A 16032-nucleotide genomic window follows, 5' to 3' on the forward strand; every position below is an offset into this window, starting at 1 on the left:
GATAAGGGGCTAACGATGTTGAGAGGGCTTTTAGCTTTGAGCAAAGAGAAACTAGATTTGTATGGCAAGTAAAGTTGATGGTTCAGCACAAGTATATGATATAAAATGAACTTTTGTACCTCCTTAAGATGACTGATAGATGACACACTGATAATTATTATCCACATCTTAACCATATTTTTTCTGGTAAGCCTACTTTTTAAAGTAGTCTGCAATGGAGAAAGGTGTTTTTGTTTGTTTGTTTGTTTGTTTGTTTTTGTGAGATAGAGTTTTGCTCTTTTTGCCCAGGCTGGAGTGCAATGGCGTGATCTCGGCTCACTGCAACCTCTGCCTCCCGGGTTCAAGTGATTCTCCTGCCTCAGCCTCCCAAGTAGCTGGGATTAGAGGTGCTTGCCACCACGCCTGGCTAATTTTTTGTGTTTTTAGTAGAGACAGGGTTTCACCATATTGGCCAGGATGGTCTCGATCTCTTGACCTCGTGATCCACCCGCCTTGGCCTCCCGAAGTGCTGGGATTACAGGGGTGAGCCACCGCTCCTGGCCAGAAAGTGTTTTTAAAAATTAAACTTTGCCTAGGATTTTGGTCTATGGGCTTTTTTCTCTCCAACATAACAGTAGAGAGACTGGAAAAGCAGTGAACTTTAGAAAAGTGGTAAAGTAGGTCTTTACCATCCCATTGTTGCAGCGTCACTCAATAATTGTTCCTTTCCCCACAGTTACTACAATCTTGTACCTTGCCTCTAATGATAGACCTTGGTATTTCAAATCAGCACCTGTTGCTAGATTTTTGTTTTTTGTTTTGATAAAAGATTAAAAGAAGTCAAAGTGGATTTCTCAGAACATTTAATTAATGCAGGCTCACAATACCAGTTGGTAATGTTAGGTAAATGTGTAGTTCACCCACAAGGCTTTTTAATAGATGAAGAATCCTGTAGTCAGAAAATTCAAAACATGACCCAAAAATATTACTGAATACAGTCTACAATATTGAATAATACTGACTTGAGTGTAGGGAATTTTTTAATTAAAATTTTTAAAATTGTGATAAAAGACACATAACATAAAATTTACTATCTTAACCATTCTTAAGTGCACAGTTTAGTAATGTTGTGTGGTCACATTGTTGTGCAGCCAGTCTCCAGAACATTTTCATCTTGCAGAACTGAAACTCTATACCCATTAAACAACAGCGCCCTATTTCTCCTTTCTCTCAGCCCCTAGCAACTACCATTCTATTTTCTTGTGTCTGTGAGTTTGACTACTTTGGTACCTCATATAAGGGAAATCATACAGTATTTATCTTTTTGTGACTAGCTTCACTTTGTATTATGTCTCAAGGTTCATCTGTGTTTTGGCATGTGTCAGAATTTTCTTTTTAATGCTGAATAATATTCCTTTGCATGATATACCATATTTTGTTTATTCTTCTGTCAATGAACTTTTGATTTACTTCCACCTTTGGCTATTGTGAATAATGCTGCTGTACATTATTTGCTGTACATTGAACATGACTGTACAATCTGCTGTACATGATCAATGCTGTACATTGAACATGGCTGTACAAATATCTCTTTGAGACCCTACTTTCAATTCTTTGGGATATATCCCTAGATGTAGTATTGCAAGGTTACTTGGTAATCAATTTTTAATGTTTTGAGGAGCTACCATACTGTTTTCCATAAAAATGTAGGGAATCTTGATTTTTTGTTTTACTTAGATGGTAACTTCATTGGGAACCTTGCTGATTTGCTTGTTGGCCTAGGTTTCCTCCACTATTAAGAAATATTGTATGTAAACTTTTGCTTTCCTATTTATATTCCTCCACTGTGTTTTGGCTACCTCCTCCTCTCTTCCCCACCTTCATATCTCGATCCTTTTGAAGCAGTTAAATATTCTGCTTTTTTCACTGAATTGTTTTTAAGATCTGAGAAATTGGAGATTGGAGATCCAGGTGATCATAGATCACTCTGACCTCTTTATCTGTGACCTCTTCCTGTGAAAACTCCACATTCTTCAGACAGTGAGCTTTTTCTTCTTCACTCCACCTTACTTAGATCTTTAATTGACTGAATCCCTATGCATCTGTGTACAGTTTATTAGACAGTAATTTTTATTGGTTGGTATTTTACTTTTTAAGTGAAATTAATTTCATTTCATTGCATAGAGCCCATTTAACTTGCTAAATATGTATGTGCCAAGTTAAGAAATAAAAGAGAGAGAAACTATTAGCAATTCAAATGTTGCCTTTTTCTCAATAAGCACCTGCCCTGCAGTGAACAGTGAAATGGTGTCCCACTGTTTAGTGGTGACACAAAGATACTGTCTCTTTAGTATCTCTATGCTCAACATAATTCAAGGGTCATTTTTAACTGTACACAATATTCACCTTAGTCACTTGCTTTAGACCCTACTCCCACATATTATATGTTATTGCCTCAAATAAATCATAAACTTCTAGGAAGTTGAGATTATCTCCCTTGCACCCCTCATTAGATTGGGAGACAGTGTATTCCCATCTGAGCAATCGTAAACTCTTAATTTTACCCCCTGGCCTATCCACAGTCCTGGCCTTTCCATCTTCAGCAAATGAGACTACCATTCACCCAGTTTCTCAAGAGGAACCTGGGGATTAAGGAACCCACCTTTTTTTTAACTTGCCTTCTAATCTACTGGTATCATCTACTTCTGTACCCTTATTCTCTACACTGCTATCCTCGTGCAAGCCAGCCTCATCTTTTGCTTGGACAACTGCATTTGCCTCATATCTGGCCTGTCTGTATTTTGTGCGTGTGTGCGTGTGTGTGTGTGTGTGTGTGTGTGTGTGTGTGTGTCAGTCAGAGTCTCGCTCTGTCACCTGGGCTGGAGTGCGGTGGCGTGATCTCAGCTCGCTGCAGCCTCCACCTCCCAGGTTTGAGTTAATTCTCCTGCCTCAGCCTCCCTAGTAGCTGGGACTACAGGCGCCTGCCACCACATCCAGCTAATTTTTGTATTTTTAGTGGAGACGGGGTTTCACTCTGTTGGCCACGCTGGTCTCAAACTCGTGACCTCAAGTGATCTGCCTGCCTCAGCCTCCCAAAGTGCAGGGATTATAGGTGTAAGCCACCCAGTCTGCGTATATTCTTGCGCCCTTTAATCTGTACTCTATATAGGGAGAAGGATCTTTTAAAAACACAGATGAGGCCAGGCGCAGTGGCTCACACCTGTAATCCCAACACTTTGGGAGGCCAAGGCGGGTGGATCACCTGAGGTCAGGAGTTCGAAACCAGCCTGGCCAACATGGTGAAACCCCATCTCTACTAAAAATACAAAATTAGCCAGGCATAGTGGTGCATGCCTGTAATCCCAGCTACTCGGGAGGCGGAGGTTGCAGTTAGCAGAGATCATGCCACCGCACTCCAGCCTGGGCAACAAGAGCGAAACTCCGTCTCAAAAAAAAAAAAAAAAAAAAAAGATGAGATTAACTTAATTCCCTACTTAAAACCCATTAGTCAGTTACCATCACAATTACAATAATCTAAATCTCTTACAGTTGCTTATAAACACCAAAATAACGTGACCCAGCCTACCTCTCCAACCTCATCTCATGCTGCTTTCCTCCTTTCATTCATCTCTAACTCCATGGACCTTCCTCTAATAACCAGGCCTTGTCCTGCCCTAGGGCCTTGATATGTGCTGTTCATTCTACTTGGAAGGCATATAAGCAGATGTCAACAAACATTTGCTGAGTGAATAAACAAGTCAGGCGCGTCATAAGGATGTAGACTATACTAACTGTCATCTCCCAAAAGTAAATGCAGTACATGGTGTCAGTATATATAATAGAATGCCTAGTGCAGTGATTCTCCATTGTGAGCCATTTTTCTCCACGGGGGCATTGGCAATGTCTGAAGATACCATTGGTTGTCACTACTGGTGGTGTGCTGTCAGCATAAGATGGGTAGAAGCTGAGGGCTAGGAAACATCCTGTAGCATGCAGGACAACCCCCACAACAAAGAATTACCTGACAACAAAGAACTAACATTTGGGGAACGTTAGTAGTGCTGGGGTTGAAAAATCGTTTTAGAGTAATACATTTTAGTTAGGAGAAGTCAATTTTAATAGCAGTGCTGGCCCTTCAAGTCTGTCATATTACCTAAACAGCTTTTAAAATTTTTTTATTTTCTATTTTATTTTCTTTTATTTTTGAGACAAGGTCTGGTCCTGTTGCACAGGCTGGAGTGCAGCAGCAGATCTCGGCTCACTGCATCCTTTGCCTCCCCAGCTCGAGCCATCCTCCCTCCTCAGCCTCCCTGGTAGCTGGAACTACAGGTGCACACCGTCACACCCATATAATTTTTTGTAATTTTGGTAGATAACAGGGTTTCACCATGTTGCCCAGGCTGGTCTCCAACTTGTGAGCTCAAGCAATCTGCCCGCCTTGGCCTCCCAAAGTCCTGGGATTACAGGTGTGAGCCACCATGCCTGGCCTAATTTTTTTATTTTTATAGAGAGAAGGTCTTGCTCTATGAGGCTTGAGTGCAATGGTGCCATCATGGCTCACTGCAGCTTTGAACTCCTGGGTACAAGTGATCCTTCCACCTCAGCCTCCCGAGTGGCTGGCTTATTTAAATACTAGAACGAATCCTCGTGTTTGGAGACTGCTTTCTCATCCTCAGGAACTGTGTCTTATTTCCATAAGGGTAAATGCCACTGCTCCACAGACTCATGAACTACTCCTGTTGGTGGGTATCTTGCTCACTTCCTCATAATGCTAAGCTGAACTCAGTCTTTCCATTTGTTTTTCCAATAATAAAAATGACCAGTGATAACCAAAGTTGAAGACATCCCTCTGGATCAGATGAGAAATCTCCCTCTTTCTCTTCTGCCACTTCAAAGGCTTTTGAATAAACAAAGTTTTCATGATAGCCAGGAAACTGCCTGTTATGGAGATATGATTCGTTCTACATAGATTTCACCATTAATTTCAAGAAGATTGGGATTAACTACGGTCATGCATCACGTAACAGCATTTCAGTCAACCACAGACTGCATATGTGACAGTGGTCCCATAAGATTATAATGGGGCTAAAAAATTTTTATTGCCTAATGATGTAGCACAATGCATTACTCATGTGTTTGTGGTGATGCTGTTGTAAACAAACCTGTTCCGCTGCCAGTCAAATAAAAGTATAGCACATATAATTATATACAACACATAATACTCGATAATGACAGTGAATGACTATGTTCCTGGTTTATGTATTTACTATGCTTTTTATTGTTACTTTAGAGTATATTCCTGATTTAGGCATTGTTATCATAGGAGGTGACTACCTAAAAAATTGTTAACTGTAAAACAGTCTCAGGCATTGTGATTATATACGGTGACTGCTCCATGCGTGTTATCGCCTCTGAAGACTTTCCAGTGGACCAGGATGTGGAAGTGGAAGATGGTGATTTTGATGATCCTGACCCTGTGTAGTCCTGGGCTAATGTGTGTGTTTGTGTCTTAGTTTTTAGCAAAAAAGTTAAAAAAGTAAAAACATAAAATTTAAAATAGAAAAAATAGGAAAAAGCTTATAAAATAAGGATATAAAGAAATTATTTTTTATAGCTGCACAGGTGTTTGCATTTTAAGCTGTGTTATTACAAAACAAACAGTTTTTAAAAATTTAAAGTTGATAAGGTAAAAATGTTAGAGCAAACTAAGGTTAATGTATTACTGAAGAAAATTTTTAAAATACATTTAGTGTAGCCTAAGTATACAGTATTTGTAAAGTCTACGGTGGTGTACAATGATGTCCTAGGCCTTCACATTCACTCACCACTCACTCACTGACTCACCCAGAGCACCTTCTAGTCCTGCAAGCTCCACTCATGATGAGTGCTCTATACAGGTGCACCATTTAAAATCTTTTATATTAATAGCATATTTTTACGATACCTTTTCTATGTTTAGATACACAAATACTTACCATTGTGTTATAGTTGTCTACCGTATTCACTACAGTAACATGATGAAATCGCCTAACAACACATTTCTCAGAATGTATGCCCGTCATTAAATAATATGTGACTGTGTATTGCCTTTTCTTGTAAATCAAAAATTATGGAATTTTAAACACATGCACCCATAATTCATACCCTTTGAAGTAGGACTGCAAATGTAAGATCATCATGCTTCATTATGTGAACATCCAGATATCTATTTTGTGAGACTAATACACACAGGAAAGACACTTTGCTTCCTTTGAATAAGGTAAAAGCAAACTGGCCAGATTCACCCAGGAAATGACCTACGTTGGGAGCTAAAGTATCTGTTCCAGTGTTACCTGATTTGGGTCATTTGGGAAATACTAAAGAAAATAAAAATGTGCTTTCTTAGCCTATTTTAAAGAGTTTTCCTCTCTCAGAGCAGTCCAAAGGGGCTAGAAATTATACCTCTGGATATGTGAATTTATGGAGCAGTCTCAGTTGGAAAGAATATCAAGAATAAACCTCTTGAGGGTCATAACTAATAGAGTTAATACCTTCAAGGGTCACCAGATTATTTTTTTCTAAGACACTGAGTGGTACAACTTATTCTTAGATGTACATCACAAATACAGAAAATTTAACTTATGATAAAAAGGGCAACCTTGATAACAAATAATGTATTTCTTAAAGCACCTGAGGGATAATCATAATTTATCCTTGCCATACATTTGTCATTGTGATGAGCTGTAGTAAGATGATTCGTCAGAAAGCACAGTTTCTGGGACAATCACCACAGACCACTAAGAAAAATACTGCTAAGGAACAATACTGCCAAAGGCAGAAGTCCAGTGGTCAAGTCAAAACACCTGCCAAAAAAGAACATAAGCAGGAAGCACAGAGGAGTCAAGAAAGCTACTGATAATGCAGAGCTAGGAGAACAGGAGAACCAGATGGCTGGAGAGGAGTGAAGTGAGTCTCCTTTTCACATCAGCACTGAGAGATGCCGTCAGTTGCACCACAGAATTGAAACCACATGTAGGCTATGCCATTCATTAATAAGAGTGACTAATTTTTTAAAGAGAAATTACAAAGCACTTTGTACATCAGTTGTCTTTTAGACTTCATGGCAACCTCATGGGATATGAGAGGAGTTGTATTATTAGCTTTATTTTATAGATGAGGAACTTAGGGCTCAAAGAGATTAAATAATTTTCTAAGGCTACCAGCTATGTCTTGACTACAAAGCCTGTGATATGATAGTAGGCCAGGGTTTCTCACCCTCAGCACAATTGACATTTTGGGCTGGATTCTTGGTTTTAAGAAGTTGTCCTGTGCCTTGTAGGATGTTTAGCAGCATCCCTGGCCTCTGTCTACTGGTAGCACCCCCTTTCAGTTGTGGTAGATGCTGGTAGCACCCCCTTTCAGTTGTGACAACTAAAAATGTTGTAGATATTGTCAGATGTCTCCTGGGGATGAACTCATTCCACGTTTAGAACTCCTAGCCTGAGGATTAACGTATCAGTCTAGTATTAGTATGAGTCTAGTGAGCACCAAGAGAAATATCCTGTTGTCCCACTGTCCTCAGTCCCAATAATTGGTTAAAAGGACTTCTTTAGGTGGAAAATCCATAACAACTTCTCTTTGAACTTTCCCAAACGATCCTCATAGCCTTCCAGCAATATAGTGAAAGGGAAAGGCCAAGATGGTTTATGGACAGATGGGTGGGTGACTGGTTGCTTAGAGAGAGTCATTGTTTCATTCAGCTATCGACTCAACAAATAAACTTAACAGTTCCTGGGAATGGTTTCATAGTGGCATCAGTGTTTGAGCTGAAGTAGGTTTAGAAGGAAGATTATTAGTTTCCTCAAGATGAGCTTGGGGAAAGATGAACATGTAAATAACCTGACATGTCAGTAGGCTAGGACTTAAAAGGCTGGTGGCCCACGACACAAACATATTCCAGTCTTGAGGACCTGTAGTCATTGGTCATCTTACTTTGTATGCCAAACCATTTGCAAGCAGTCTTGCTGTTTACTTTCACTGTTGAGTTAACTATTGCCTTACAAGTACTGTTTATCTCAGCCCACATGGTAATTGCCTTAAATTTAAAATCAAATCAACAAACGTTTGCACTCCAGCAAGGCTCTACAGGAGATAAAACGACATGGTTTACATAAAAAGATACATAGTAATTAAGATAACATATCCTAGGTGCCAAATGAGTGGTTCAGATAAGTGCTATGGCATGAGAGGATGGAATGATTGCCATGACCTGGAATTGTCAGAGAGAACTTTGCAAAGGGAATTGGTGAGCTGAGCCTGAATGGATGAGTAGAAGTAATATGAAATCTTTGTAATAGACTGATAATTGCACTTTGATTAATTTGCCCAGCACACCGTGTTAGAAGGTACCTTTTAGGTTGATTATTTTAATACCACCTACATCTCATTATCTTGGAATATATCTAATAATAGAAAAAAAAAAAGCCCGTTAGAGCTGGGGGCAGTAGCACATGCCTATAGTCCCAACTACTTGGGAAGCTGAGGAAGGAGGATCCCTTGAGCCTAGGAGTTTGAGTCCAGCCTAGGCAACACAGGGAGATGCCATCTCTTAAAAAGAAAAAAAAAAATCCAGTTAGCAGCTTATCCATGATGATTGTCCAGAGTTTATTGTCAGATCAGCCAAGAAAATGCCTAAGAGTAAAAGGGGTTGTTTGGTTTTGTTTGTTTGTTTGTTTGTTTTTAGTCTTGCTCCATCACCTAGGCTGGAGTGCAGTGGCGCAATCTTGGCTCACTGCAACCTCCGCCTCCCAGGTTCAAGCAATTCTTCTGCCTCAGCCTCTCAAGAAGCTGGGATTACAGGCACCCGCCAGCATGCCTGGCTAATTTTTGTATTTTTAGTGGAGACGGGGTTTCGCCATGTTGACCAGGCTGGTCTCAAACTCCTGACCTCAAGTGATCTGCCCGCCTCAGCGTCCCAAAGTCCTGGGATTACCGGCATGAGACACCACACCCAGCCATGAAAAGGTTTTTTGATGACTCTCAGGGATCCGAGGAGGCTCATAAGGACTGATATCACAGGCCCCTTGGTTCAGTTAGATCTCACAGAATCACCATTCTCTGAACAAAGGTGCCCTCTTAGGAAATGGGGCTCAAGATTTGGAGAGGCCTTACTGCATCCTTTCTCTATGACTTTGGGTATTACACATAATTGCAGGACTGTGGGAGGCATAGTTATCAATAAGGGCTACAGAGGCTTTTGCTTAAGACACTGCCTGGTTTATTCCACAAACACCAGCTGTCTAGTAGACTTTAATAATTATGCATAAAATGGATGCAACAGATGTTCCTGGACCTCACTGCTGGAGATTTTGAGTGGCAAATGAACAAACAAACTAGATGGAGGGGGAAGGGCAACCACCCAAATCTCCATTCCTAGGGGCTTAGAGGAATCATTTTTTCCCTTCCTCCATGTGAAATTATAAACAGCCACTTTGTAAACAGTTGTCACTTTTTGACTTTTAAAGATTCACAGTCTTTTCCTTTTGTTTACTTTGATGACCTTTGAAATAAGCTGCAACCGAAAGAGGGGAAAAAAATTCCATCTTTATTTTTCTAAAAGAGGAGTCTGTCTGTTCCCACAGTGCATTGGAAGCCAGCAAACTCCTGAGGCTGGCTCAGGCCCACTCAGGTTTTGGGGCCTTTAGGTACAGTTAAGTCCAGTTGCCTCAAACCCCTTCACTGGGCAGCTCAGAGTAACGTGCATTACCAGATGCTGGGTGCCAAACAGTTTTCTGTAAGCCAGTCTCTCTTTACAAGGCAAATTTTATAGCCTCTCTAAAATATGGAAAATGCAAATTAATATAACTTTACATTTCTTTTGGCCTCATTTGCAGAAGAGGCAACATTAGAGATACAGTTGTGGCTCTTAAGAAGGCTGCCACCTATCTCCCCCATGAACAGCCTTCTCTGCCCCCAGTGGGTTTCTCCTCTGACCTGCTCTTCAGCCACATTGGGCACAGAACTGAAAAGTCAAAGGAGACCAGAGAGGAAGAGCCTTGGGAATGTCAAAGTTTCTTTTCTTTGATTTCTCTCTCGGTGAAAATACCACACACCTACCTGTCCCAATAATTAGTATGTGAATTTTCACAACGAGTAGGGAGTTAGAGAATATATGACAAAAAAGGAATATATTTTAGCTTTTATTGTTTCTGACTCTAAAAGTAATGTACTTTGTGGTGATAGGACAGTCCCGTATCTTGACTGTGGTAGTCGTTATACAGATTCATACATGGGATAAAATGGCACCGTCCTCCCCCACCAAGTGGACGCGTGTAGAAAATGGTGACAGCTGAATCAGGTATGCAGTCTAGTTAATAATACTGTGCCTATGTCAGTTTTCTGGTTCTGACATAGAACTATAGTTACATAAGGTATCACCATTGGAGGAAGCTGAGTGAAAGGTACACTGACTATGCTGTTTTTGCAATTTGCTATGAGTCTACAATTTCAAAACTTGAGAAAAATTGAAAAGTAATGCATTTCTACTGTAAAACTTTCTAAATTACAGAAGTATACAACATTGAATGTAAAAATCCCACTCCCCCAATTAACAACTTGGCATTAATAAAAATGGGATCATAATATTTTTGCAGCTTCCTTTTTCACTTTACAGTATGACTTGGAGATCTTTCCAGTTGAGTCTATATAAATCTATAACTTCTTTATAATGACTGTACAGTTTGGCTGTACATGACAGGATATATGTAGGACTATCCCTTACTCTTTTCAACTGGTCCCGTATTGGTCATTTCTAAACTTTCCTATTCCATACAACCAGTGCTGCTGAAGATGATCCTTGAGCATCTACACCTTTGCTCATATCTGTTTGTCTGTAAAATAAACTCCTAGAAGTGGGCATAACAAAATTAAAGAAAGTGCATGTCTTCCATTTTGATAGCAAATGCCGGACTTTCAAGTCGTGGTTTTGCCCAACTCCATTGGGTACCATTTGTGTAGAATATGTTATGTATACAACATGACTCTGCTGATTACCCTCCAAAAAGGTTGTGACAATTTATACTTCCACCAGTGATGACTGAGAGTATCTTATTTTCTTGTCCATCTATCAGTTGGGTCTTACTCTTTTTAAAAAAAAAGTATGTGCCAAATCCATAGGTTAAAAGAAACCCTCATTGTTTTATTACACTTCATTAAACACTAATGAAATTAAACATTTTCTGATACATTTATTGGCTATTTGGATTTCATCTGTGAATTGTTTCTTTATGTTCTTTGCTAAATACTTGCAGTTCCCAAAGTATGTGGCAAGGCATGGGATATTTTCAATTTTAGGGATAAGCACAGTGACACTTGCCATCTGTCAGACATTATGTGAATTACTAGCACAAAGTAATTTATAGTTTTTAGCATTAGCTCATACTACATTCCTTTTGATGATGCTGTATCTTTTTGCAAAATTGAGCATTTGGTAGTTGCTGTGATAAAAAAGCAAGTGCCCTGAGAAAATCAATGTGGAACAGGAATGAGTGGTGGAGTCCAAAGCTGGGGAAGCCATGAAGTATCCAATAGGCACATACATCCAATTAGTGAGTAATTGTGGTTATTTAAGAATGAAAGGAAAATATTTTTTCTTTCAACTTATGTTTATTTTTTCACACAGCCACTAAGTTATTAAGGCATAAATACTTATTGGATTGTTTGGACCTAACTACTTAATAAATGGAACTCTTAGCTATTTCCTTTGGCCTTAGGGCACCCTGAAAAAATTAGTGAGGTACTAAAGGTGCTTTGAATTGAGAAAGTTTGAGAATTCCTGCCATATTTCATTCAGTTACTTTCATTTTTGTTATTGATTTGCAAATTTTGTTCCTTAGGGGAATTAGCAGATATTTTACCCCTGGTTTCCCTTTACTTTTGAATCTTCATAGTAGTTTTTGCTATATAAAAGTTTTCAGTTTTTATGTTGACATATTTATACATCATATTTTCCCCTATTCATGGCTTTTTGTTTATTCTTTTAAAAAACACTTTTACCTGCTGATTATAAAACACGATATGAAACATATTTCATTCCCTTCTAGCATTTTTATAGTTTCTTTTTTACATTTGATTCTTTTCTCCGTCTGGAATTTATCTTAGTTTAAGGCTTTAGATAGGAATCCAGCTATATCATTTCCCAAAGGACTGGTTGATTGTCTTAATACTGTTTATTGAATGAATCAATGTTTTCACTACTGTTCAAATGTCACCTTTATCATCTACTTAGTTTCCACGTGCAGAATTTCTAATGAGTTTATTTCTTGGCCTTCTGTTCTCTATTTCTCTTATAGCACTTAACCGTTTTCTGCCTTAAATTTCAGTATGTACATCTTACTTTCTGCACTACATCATAAGCTCTTCCTATATTGGTTATTTTTGTGTCCTATACACTAAGCTATTTTATCTTTCCCTTCTTCCTCCCTCACTAAATCTTTTTCACATTTTTATATTATAGAAATTTTTAGATATACACAAATAATATAATGAATCCCCATGTATCCATCACTCAGCTTCAAACATTATCAATCGATGGCTAATTTTGTTTCATTTATGCCACTATCAGTTCCCCTTCTCCTTTATTGCATTAAAATTAACTGTGTCTGCAGTGGGAAAGGGATAGTTTTTTCAGTAAATGGTGCTGGGAAAACTGGATTTCCACATGCAAAAGAATGACATTGGACCCTTATACCTTACACAAAAGTCAACTCAAAATAGATAAAAGATGTAAACATAAGACCTAAGATACAAAACTCTAAGAAGAAAACACAGGGGAAACCTTGACGTTGGCCTTGGCAGTGATTTCTTGGCTGTCACACCAGAAGGTCAGGCTACAAAAGCAAATATGGATAAAAGGATGATATCAAACTAAAAAGCTTCTGCGAGCAAAGGAAACAATAAACAAGATGAAAAGGCAGCCTATAATTATCTTACCTCTGTTAAAATGATTTTTAACCAAGACACCGGCAATAATGAATGCTGGTGAAGATACGGAGAAAGGGGAACCTTTGTACACTGTTGGTGGGAATGTAAATTAGTACAATCACTGTGGAGAACAGTTTGGAGGTTCCTCAAAAAGCAAAACTAGAATACCATATGATCCAGCAATCCCACTACTAGGTATATATTCAAAAGGAAGGAAATCAGTATATCAAAGAGATATTTGCACTCTCTTGTTTATTACAGCACTGTTCATCATATCCAAGATTTAGAATCAACCTAAGGCCTAAGTGTCCATCAGCAGATGAATGGTGTATTAGTTTGTTCTCAAGCTGCTAATAAAGACATACCCATGACTGGGTAATTTTAAAGGAAAGAGGTTTAACTGACTCACAGTTCAGCATGGCTGAGGAGACCTCAGGAAACTTAACAATCATGGCGGAAAAGGAAGCAAATACATCCTTCTTTACGTGGTGGCAGCAAGGAGAAGTGCCAAGCAAAAGAGGGAAAAACCCCTTGTAAAACCATCAGGTCTCTTGAGAACTCACTCTCTATCATGAGAACAGCATGAGGATAACCACCCCCATGATTCAATTACCTCCCTCTGGGTCCCTCCCTCAATACATGGGTTTATGGGAACCACAAGATGAGATTTGGGTAGGGACACAGCCAAACAATATCAAATGGTAAAGAAAATGTAGTCCATATACACAATGCAGTACTGTTCAGGCATAAAAAAGAATGAGATCCTGACATTTGCAAAAATATAAATAGAACTAGAGGTTCCATGTTAAGTGAAATAAGCCAGGCACAGAAAGACAAATTTCACGTTTTCACTCATTTGTAGGAGCCAAAAACTAAAACAATTGAACTCATGGAGATAGAGAGTAAAATGATAGTTATCAGAGGCTGGGGAGGAAAGGAAAGGGGGATAGTTAATGGGTACAAAAATATAGTTAATTAGATAGAATGAATAATATCTAGTATGTGATAGCACAATAGGGTAACTACAGTCAACAATAATGTATTGTACATTTAAAAATAACTAAAAATATAATTGGAATGTTCATAACACAGAGAAATGATAAATGGTTAGTACACATCGTATGCCTATATCAAAATATCTTATGTACCCTATAAATATATACACCTACCATATACCCATAAAAAATAAAATGTAGCCAGGCATGGTGGCTCATGCCTGTAATTCCAACACTTTGGGAGGCCAAGGCGGGTGGATCACTTGAGGTCAGGAGTTCAAGACCAGCCTGGTCAACATGGCAAAACCCTGTCTCTACTAAAAATACAAAATTTGGCCGGGTGCAGTGGCTCACTCACGCCTGTAATCCCAGCACTTTGGTAGGCTGAGGCGGGCGGATCACGAGGTCAGGAGATTGAGACCAGCCTGGCTAACACGGTGAAACCCCATCTCTACTAAAAATACAAAAAATTAGCCGGGCATGGTGGCAGGCACCTGTAGTCCTAGCTACTCGGGAGGCTGAGGCAGGAGAATGGCGTGAACCTGGGAGGCGGAGCTTGCAGTGAGCCAAGAACGCACTACTGCACTCCAGCCTGGGCAACAGAGCGAGACTACATCTCAAAAAAAATTAGCTGAGCTTGGTGGCCCGTGCCTGTAGTCCCAGCTACTTGGGAGGCTGAGGCAGTAGAATCACTTGAACCTGGGAGGCAGAGGTTGCAGTGAGCCAAGATTGTGCCACCACACTCCAGCATGGGCGACAGAGCAAGACTCCATCTCAATAAATAAATACAATAAAATGTGAAAAAAGGCAACCTACAGATTGGGAAAAAGTATTTGCAAGCCATGTATCAGATAAGGGGTTATTATCTAAGATTTATGAATAACTCATACAACTCAGCAGGAAAATATATAACCCAATTTAAAAATGGGCAACGAACTTGAATACCCATCTCTTTTATATGTCAAAAAAGATGACATGAAAATGTCTAACAGGTATATAAAATAGTGCTCAACATCACTAATCATTTGATTTGCATTCACATGAAATCAAAACCATTATGTGATGCCACCTCACTCCTCTTAGGATAGCTGTTATCAAAAAACAAGAGATAAGCGTTGGTAAGGGTGTGCAGAAAAGGGAACCCTTGTATCCTGTTAGTGGGCATGCAGATTGATGCCTCCATAATGGAAAACAGTATGAAGATTCCTAAAGAAATTACAAATAGAACCATCATAAGACCCAGCAATCCTGCTTCTGGGTGTGTATCCAGAGAAAGTGAAATAACCTGGGTATCCATAAATGGATGAATGAATAAAGAAACTGAGATAGATAGATTATGTGCAGTAGAATATTATTCAGCCTTTAAAAAGGAGGAGATCTTGCCATTTGCTACATGAATGGACCAGGAGGACACTTTGCTGAGAGAAATAAGCCAGACACAGAAAAGTATCGCATGATCTTAATTATATGTGGAATCTTTAAAAAAATAATAAAAGTCAAATATATAGAACTGGAGAATAAACTCATGGTTAGTGGTTACCAGGGTTGGAGTATAGGATAGGAAATCAGATGTAGGTCAAAGGATACAAAGTAGCAATTACGCGGGATGAACAAGTTGAAAGATCTAAGTACAGTATTAGGACTATAGTTAATAACCCACTCTTGCCCTGGAAGGTGGTGGTAGGGATGCTAGTAGTTACTATGTGAAATCATGAGTATGCTAATTTGTTTCATTATAGTAACCCTCTCTCTCTCTTTCTCTCTCTCTCTCTCCCTCTCCCTCTCCTCATAACATGTTCTATACCTTAAATATACACAATAAAATTTATTTTAAAAAATTAACTTTGTCTTGACTGAACAAATCTTCTGCATTTTATTATTATTATTATTATTATTATTTTTTTTAGTCTCACTCTGTCACCCAGGTTGGAGTGCAGTGGCGCGATCTCTGCTCACCGCAACCTCCACCTCCCAGGTTCAAGTGATTCTCCTGCCTCAGTCTCCCAAGTAGCTGAGATTACAGGCACAAGCCACCACACCCAGCTAATTTTTGTATTTTTAGTAGAGATGGGGTTTCGCCATGTTGGCCAGGCTGGTC

General features: G+C 39.2%; 1 protein-coding gene across 4 annotated transcripts in view; it reads left to right on the top strand.

Annotated features, from left to right (window-relative positions):
- The window catches only part of THADA (THADA armadillo repeat containing), a 362591-nt gene that overhangs the window by 227152 nt on the left and 119407 nt on the right, over nucleotides 1–16032 (top strand). The window lies entirely within an intron of this gene.

The sequence above is a fragment of the Pan paniscus genome, chromosome 12, assembly GCF_029289425.2.
Source record: "Pan paniscus chromosome 12, NHGRI_mPanPan1-v2.0_pri, whole genome shotgun sequence".
NCBI lineage: Eukaryota > Metazoa > Chordata > Mammalia > Primates > Hominidae > Pan > Pan paniscus.